The sequence below is a fragment of the Rhinolophus hipposideros genome (genome assembly GCF_964194185.1).
Source record: "Rhinolophus hipposideros genome assembly, chromosome: 25".
NCBI classification, from domain to species: Eukaryota; Metazoa; Chordata; class Mammalia; order Chiroptera; family Rhinolophidae; genus Rhinolophus; species Rhinolophus hipposideros.
Genome location: NC_138071.1, coordinates 29,020,212 through 29,028,791, shown reverse-complemented (window position 1 = coordinate 29,028,791; position 8,580 = coordinate 29,020,212). Strand labels below are relative to the sequence as shown.

The window sequence follows — 8,580 nt, the reverse complement described above, 5'->3', positions numbered from 1 at the left end:
GGGTCTCACTAAGCACTTTTCAGGTGTCCCTCAGGAAAGCCCACGGTCCCAGGGGTAGAGCAGAGGGGGCAGGAAGGGAGGTGTTCCTGTCACCCCAAGCCCCAGGGGAGTTTAAAACAGCCATGCCTGAGGCACTGGGCCAGTGACTGGGTTCCCAGCTGGTCTTAGGGTTTGAAGACGAGCAGGGGTGTCCTAGTAAAGTCTGCTCTCGGGCCTGAGCCCAGGTTCCCGCTCACCCAGTGGCAGGCAGATGGCAACCTGCAGTCTCCCTGGAAAGGCCCAGCAGGCCAGCCAACAGGGGCCCTCCCCAGACTCCGAGTACACAGCATGCGGCAAACACAGGGTTCATCCTGCCGGCCCCACCTAGAGCATCACAGAGCAACGAGGGGTGCAAAAAGCGGGGACCTCAGGCCTCCTCTGGGGGTTAGGTGGAAATTTATAAAAACCAATCCTCTGAGTAATTCCTACTTGATTTTATTTCACTTAACTGTAGATTTTTTTTGGTCTAAAATGGTAGATGAGGAAATAACATGTATTGATTCTTATTTTAAAGAAATAGCCGTTTGAAATCACACTGAAGGCAGTGAAATAGTACAGTCAGAAAACCAGACCAGCTACAGCTGGCTTTGAACCAGTCTATGACCTTAAACTCACCATGTCCCTCCTCTCTGCCTCCTTCTCCTCAGATTTGGGGGGCCGGGGGTGATAATAGTGCCAATTCTGGGGCTGTGGAGAGGATTAAAGGAGTTAACGCACTGAGACGGTGCTTGGCATTCAGTAAGTATTGCTCAATGCCAGCAGCTTGATTACTCCCACTCCTCCCCCCATCACCACCATCTCCATCCTCACCACCTCCACCTTCACCACCACCAGCTATCGCTAGCAGAATGTGCACACTCTGAATTAGTCTGACAGCATGCGACTAACAGAGAAGTCCAAACAGCTGATTAGTACCAGGCAATGGTTCGGAATTCAGTTCCTAACTCAAGAGCTCTCCGCGGTACCAGGGATTCCCTGGGGTGGGGCTGGGGCTTGTTTAAACACAAACCCCCACGCACTGCGTCAGATAGTCTAGTTCAGTAAACCTGGGATGGGGTGGGGATCTGCAGTGTAGGAAGCATGAGGGGCTCCTTAGGCCCACGCTCTGAGAATCATTGTGCAGTCCGGGCCTGGGGGTGGAGGGGGTGGGTAAGACCCAGAGCCATGTGCCCAGCTCCTCTCCCCTGGACCAGATACAAGGTAAAGCTTGTCATTCATTTATTCTAATTTATAGAAAATATGTAAGAAACGAACCCATCCATCCATTCCCTTACCCAGCATTCCATAAGTACCTGTTAATATCTGCCAGCTGCTGCTCTGTTTCAGTTGGGATATGTTAGTGAAGAAAAGGTAAAGATCCTGGTCGGTATGGAGTTATAGTCTAACTGGGAGAAACACAATAAACAATAAACAAATGAACTGAAGAGCTCCTTCGGAGCTGACAGTGCCATGAGTAGGAGAAAACGAGAAGGGTAACGGTGCAGAGTGTGGCTGCAGTGTGGCAGGCCTGACCGAGAATGTCACACTGGAGCAGACGTGCAGGAGGTGAGGGCCTGGCTGTGGGATGTCTGCAGGAAGATTCTTCAGGCAGAAAGAAGAGCAGTGCAAAGGCCCTGAGGCAGGACAGTGCCTGGAGGTATGAGGAACGGGTCACACACGTGGTTGCAGCAGCCGCAGGTCCCAGAGTAGGAAATCAGGCCTGAGAGGTAAGGACTCTTCTATAAAATCAGTTTTCAATTTTGAAAAAATACTTAGTTCCCAAATATTTGAACCGGCTCTGTGTACCCTCAAGCCTTTCCCCTAGAAAGTGGTGAAGAAGACACTAAAGTGTTATGTATCCAGGCTCACTAGAGTTGCTTTTCAAATCGTGGGTCCCTCACTACTTATTACAGGATGATAAAGTCAATTTAGTGGGCCATGACCAGCAGTGTTAAAAAATGAAATGGTATAGAACAGAATAAAAACTATCAGAGTGCACTGCACCCAGCTAAAGTGTCACCATCAAAGCTCTTGCTTCCTATATGTGACAGAAAACGAATGAAACAGAGGCACTGGTCAAACGTGAGCTTTGAGTGTTATGACTCCAACCTTTGCTTGGGCTACTGAGTGAAATTAATTAGTGATCGAATTGGCCTTGTTGCCAAAGATCCACAGGTAGCTCCAGGCCACACCTCGGTGGTCACCTGTCACTCAGCAAAGGAGAAGGAAGGAGCACCTAATCCTTTCTGCAGCTGAAGAGGCTGATTGGTGCTGATGACACGGAGGGAAAGGGCGCCACCTGCAGGCCTTGGGGCTTAGGTCACTGGGCCACCTGGACCAGTTTTCTGACTTTTCAAAGGGGTCATTCATTGGAAGCCCAGTGGGCGTCGCTGGGATGGTGTAAGGGTCCATAATGTGACAGACATGAATGTGCTTTAAAATACAATCACTACCCAAAAGGAAGCTAGGATATCTAAAAAAAAATTAATATCCGGCAACTATGCTACTTTGTTTTTTACGGTGGTAAAATACGCAAAACATAAATTTCCATTTCAACCATTTTTAAATGTACAGTTCAGTACCATTAAATACATTCATACTATTGCACAATCATCACTACCATCCATCTCCAGAACCTTCTCATCTCCCTGACAATCATGAAACTTTGTCCATGGAATTAAAGAGCAAATATTCAGTTTTTAGTGTGCAGTTCTCTGCATTCTGACCAATGCACGGAGTTATATAAGCTCAGCCAAGATGTAGAATAGTTCCAAATCTCCCTAAATTCCTTCCCCAGCCCCAGCCCTTGGCAACCACAGGTCTGTTTTTGTCTTTCCTAGGATGTCATACAAGTGAAATCACAGAAATGGAACCACACGTGTCGTCTGGAAGCCTGGCTCTTTCTACTCAGCAAAGTTCACTGGGGGCCATCTGCGTTGCTGAGTGGTCCAGGCTTGAGTGGCCTCCCGTTGTAAAGACGGCCCCCACTTGCCTTGTGCATTCTCCAGCTGGTCTGGGTTATGTCTGCTTGCTGATGGTTAGGAATGAAGCGCTCTAAACATTCGTGTACAGGTTTGTGAGTGAACGTATTTTGGTTTCCTTTGGGTCCATGGGAGAGAAATTGCTGGGTCATATGGGGAGTGTATGTTAACTATGAGAAACTGCAGAGTTGGCTGCCATTGTGCGTCTCCAACAGCAGAGTGTGAGAGAGAGAGTTGCTCTAGCCTGGCCAGTACTTGGTATTGTGCTATTTCAATATGGTTTCATTTGCATTTATTTCCCTAACATGACTAAGGATATTGAGCGTCTTTTTGTGTGCTTATTTGCCATCCATAGGTCTTTGTTCAAATCTTTTGCCTATTTTTCAATTGGGTTATTTCTTATTATCAACTTCAGAGAATTCTTTTTATATAATGGATGTGTATTTTACATTCTTTTTATATAATGGCTGCAAGTTTTTTTATTATGTGTGTGTTTTGCAAAGAATTTCTCCCAGTCAATGGCTTGTGTTTTTATATGTTTCAATAGCTTTCAAAGAGCAGAAGTTTGTAATTCTGATGAAATCTGATATATCAGTTTTTTTCTTTTATGGGTTGTGGTTTTGGTGTCCTAAGTAATCTTTGCTTAACGATTTTCTTCTAGATGTTTTATGATTTTAGGTTTTACATTTATGTCTGTGATCCATTTTGAGTTCATTTTTATTATGGTACAAGTTATGGTTCAAGGTTCATTTTTTCATTATTTTTTTTTCCTGCTACTAAAAGTAATGCTTGCTCACTGCAGAAAAGTTGAAATAGAGAAAAGAATAAGATTACCCATACCCAGACATTAGTGATAATCACTTTCAACTTGTCAGTATATTTCCTTCCTTTATGTGTATTTTACAGTTGGGCTCATACTGAATGTAACATTTATATCTTCCTTTTATCCACTTACTATTTCATCATAAGCATTTGCTCACACACTCTTAGTAAATATATTTCTAAACTGAATTCTCTTTTAAGAGTTGTCCTTATTACTGAAACAAACATGCTTATTGCATATATAACTAAAATACATAGGTAAGCAAAAGAATTGCATGAAAAAAAATGTCTTTAATCCTACTATTTAGAGACATTTGCCTATATCCTTTCAGATGCTTATCTCTGAAAGGATGTATAGTCATGATTTTATTGACTAAATATTTATAATCATCTGACTATGTTATAATTTAGTTAACTGTTCTGTCAGCGATATTTAGAGTGTGTCCTGTGTTTTTCTGTTATATATACTGCTGGAATGAGTGATCTCGTCCATGTATCTTTGGATTTGAGATTTTTTTCTTGGATTAGGGTCCCAAGAGGGTCATTCATGAGTCAACGGCTATGAACACTTTTAATGTTCTTGAATCGCTGGCTGCATCCCCCGGCAGAAAGACTGGACCGATTTTTCCTCTCCTACAGTTCCTGGGATTAATACATTTTTTGTGTGCGGGATAATTTGATTGGGGAATCATGACATCTCAGTTTAGGCTTTCGTTTGTATCTGATTACTATGGAGGTTTACCATGTTTCCCAATGTTCCCTCTCCTTCATGATGACCTCGTTCATGATTTGTCTGTTAGTCCTTTTATCCATAAGGCAGCATCTCTATTAGTTGATGTACTAAGGCATATTCACCTTTAGATAGAAAACAGTGCCAAGTCCTGTCAGCCTGACATCTTTCCCTGCTGAGTATAATGTGCAGAAGAGACAAGGAAAATGTATTTCTATCAATCTTTGTGTTGTTGGCCTCTTGATTTCCTGAAAAAATAAGAAAAACAAAGTAGAACTTTTGACCTTTGAATTTTCAATTACCATGCCAAGCTTTGGAGACAATTAAGACATAGACATTCTTTATAGAGGAACCAACCTGTCCTTCTTAGTCCGTGATTCATACCTTGTGCTGAAGTAGCATAGTGGTGTACGGAAGAATCATCTCAAAGAAAGCCAGTGTTAATAAAAGACGGGTTGTCAAATATGTTTCAGAAGAAAACAACAAAGAGAGAACATGATTTGCCTTTCTTAGAAGTGCTGACAATGTCACAGTAGGCACCTGAGAGCCTTGGTGATGGCAGCCACTGGCGGCCGTCAGCCCTGCGCGTGGACAGCTCCCTGAGAAAGGCCCCTTTTGGGAACATGGGCGGAAAGTATGTTTGAGGATTTAAGGGTCTTGTATTTCTGTCTAGTATTTCTGGGTTATACGGGATGCATTTTATAAACATAAGTTGTTAGAAGCCTGTTAATTGGATCAACAATTGAATAAATGCTCCCAAACCAGCCAGGCCCACAATTTGATTCTCCAATCTCCTTAAACATTGCCCAGCACGTTGGTGATAATGAGAAGGACCAGGAGAAGGAGGGTTGACTGGAGATGTTGAGGCTACGTGAAGGGCCCATGAATAGCGACATTGTTCCCATCCTTTGGAGAATGTCCAGAAATCTGAACTCCTGCAAGAGTCACTGCCCTAAGTGTCGTGTACACTCTCTTTGCTCCATTTATTCAAAGAAAAACAGGTGAGTTCAAACCATGCGGTGTAGGATATTCTGCTTTAGGAAAACAAGATTTCCAGAACTCCACATTCGTGAGGTGCATCGTTTAAAATTGGAACCCGATGTATTGCATTACAAAGGAATTTTTCAGCCTGGGAAAATATACTGTATATTTCGTTTAAATATCAGCTCTTTTTGTTCATTTAAAGTAACTGAGTTGACACGTTTTTCATAATATCATGCTTTTTCTTTTCTAGGGCACCAACACCAGTATCTTAAAACTTGTTTGAAATGCAACATCTTATTAATTCTGTATTCTCTTTTATTCTCACACAGAAATTTTGCATGTGTTACACGGTGAGGCAAGAGAGCAAACGGAGCATACACTAAGCCCCTTTCTACCTGAAATGTGACTCATCACATATTCTATTTATCTTCTAGTATTTAGTGAAAAATTCACATTTTTCTTTTCCTTTCCAGTCAGAATAATTTCTTTCGCAATAAATTTCCTGCTGGGCGAGCATAGGGCTGACCTATGGGAGCAGAACAGACCCCGTTAGGCCACGTAATGCAATATGCTTGTCACAGCGAAGGTCTGTGAACCAGCTAACGATTTGCAGTTTTAAAAGTGATGCCTGTTTGGACGTCCAAGTTCTCAATAGTTTATTTCATCTAATGCTGATATTCCCATCAGTTCATCAAATGGGTGTTAAAAACAAAAGAAAACAGAAATGAGTTTCGGGAACCAAAGCATCAACCTAAGCCTGGGGCTTTCCAGTGCACGGCAAGCCCTTTTCCTAGGGACCGGCCACCAGTCTAGTTGGTGGGACCCTGAGACCTAGGGCAGTCAGCAAAGTCACCCCCAGCTGCTCGGTGCTGACAGACATTTGTGGGATCGCCAATGTGGTTCTGAAGAAGCTCAAAGCTGGACGCCTTCTATGACTTGTGTAATGCATCTAGCTAGGTGGGGACCAAGAGCCAGGGGACACAGGCAGCCTTTAAGAAACAGTTTTTCAATTAAGGAGTAGTGGTGACAGTGAGTCCGTCTCAGAGACCTTGCCGGCTTTGTGTCATGAGAAGGGCACGTCCACCCTCTGGAGAGGTGGCACTGACTGACATTGTAAACGTAAAAAAGGGGTCATCACTGAAGAGGCGATCTTCTCCGGGATTGGAAGGTAAATGAGGATGTACATATTTCGAGTTGCAAAACATGTCTGAATAATTTTAGAACTTTTTTTTTTTTTTTTACAGCTACTTGATTTTGAAGCTGCCACAGCCACAAAATGCAGTCATTTTCCTAGGCACCCAGTGAGTTCATTGATCTAGTTGGACAAAAGAGCAGACTAGGAAATACTACTCCAACAAGCCTTCCTTTCATCTTCAGACAGTAGAGCATCTTCAAAATCTGATTAAAACATGTCGACACAAACAATGTCACTTCTGGTTTAACAAAGGCACTGGATGTGGGAGTCCCACATTCCCCCACAGGAAAATCCCTCCGCAGATTCCCCCAAGGTTATGTTCCAAGAACGCGTGTTCAAGAGTCAGAAAACTGAGGCTGTAAAATCTCAAGACTGAATTCTTGACTGTGTTTTCCTTCTTGACTGTCCTTTGGCAACCATTGTTTTAATGTAGGTAATTTATTTCTGGTAACGGTCTGCTCTCCGTCTACCTGGGGTCTATGCTTTTTGGGGGCCAGGCACTGGTAACTCCAAGGGTCCCAGCTTCCATGCAATCAAGGCTCGATTGTGTGAGTGACCAGGGCAGAGGGGGCAAGGATCAAATAAGAGGGACGGGTGGGGGGGACCAGGCCGGGAGGGTGGGGGTCTGGCTGCAGGAAGCTGCTTGGACCTGACATAGACCAACCCCCTCCCGCCCCTCCTGCCTCTGTCACTTCTCTCCCCTTCGAAGGCCATCCCAGCCTTCAGAGGCTGATGTTGACCTAATGTCACTGACTCAGCTTGTCTTAAGGAGACCTCTTGTTATCCAGGACATGGCATGTCTTACCCCAGTGGTTGGAAGGTGGAGAAGCGGCGTGAGCCTGTCCATACTTCCTGAAATGAGCCGGAGTACCACTGCAGTCATGTGCACTGGATCGCCTGGCCTGCCCCCCTTGGGAAGGGACAGGAGGTCCAGATTTCCACATTCTACAAGCTCCAACAGTGACACTCCCTGTCCCCACCCCTTGAGAACCAGTGCTGTTGTTCTCAGAACGTGTGAAGGGCCAGAAAATTGGTCAGACTCACAATTAATAGTCATGTCTTTACTTCCCATATTCAGGTTTACGGAGCGTTAAAAATATTAAGGTGGGCCGGCCCGGTGGCTCAGGCAGTTAGAGCTCCATGCTCCTAACTCCGAAGGCTGCCGGTTCAATTCCCACGTGGGCCAGTGGGCTCTCAACCACAAGGTTGCCAGTTCAACGCCTCGAGTCCCGCAAGGGATGGTGGGCTGTGCCCCCTGCAACTAGCAACGGTAACCGGCCCTGGAGCTGAGCTGCGCCCTCCACAACTAAGACTGAAAGGACAACAACTTGACTTGGAAAAAAGTCCTGGAAGTACACACTGTTCCCCAATAAAGTCCTGTTCCCCTTCCCCAGTAAAATCTTTAAAAATATATATATTAAGGCTGCAAACCTCTCAGACCAAGGGAACTCTGTCTCACCAAACAGCAGTAACTAATTTCTTGCAAAACTAACATTTTTTCTCATCAGATGTTGGGATTTTGTATTTTTTTTCCTCCCTCTGAGGTTATTTACTGAAATATTTGTTTTTAGGAGGAGTTTGAATTCAGGACTATAAATCATTATGAGTTCTTTAAAATGATTTTTCTATGGGATACATTGTAAACCTAGTGGAATTTTGCTGTAAAAATGATGTGCCAGGTTTATAAATCAATCTGACTTCACAGTGTGAGCTGCATTTTAAATTGTCGTTGTGGACAGCGACCGAGAAAACATTCAAACAAGGAACGGCCTCCCTGGAAAATTAAAGCTCGGTCACACCTGAGGGCACCAGCCATGACGCACACACACCCTAACACAGGGCCCTCCACA

General features: G+C 44.2%; 1 long non-coding RNA gene across 1 annotated transcript; it reads left to right on the top strand.

The window, feature by feature from the left end:
- LOC308492905 lies at nucleotides 1-8,313 on the top strand. Its single transcript, XR_013992587.1, has 5 exons — nucleotides 1-777; nucleotides 2,859-3,090; nucleotides 5,362-6,703; nucleotides 6,780-7,159; nucleotides 7,809-8,313. It is a non-coding gene; the product is annotated as an uncharacterized lncRNA (long non-coding RNA).
- The last annotated feature ends 267 nt before the right edge of the window (nucleotides 8,314-8,580 follow it).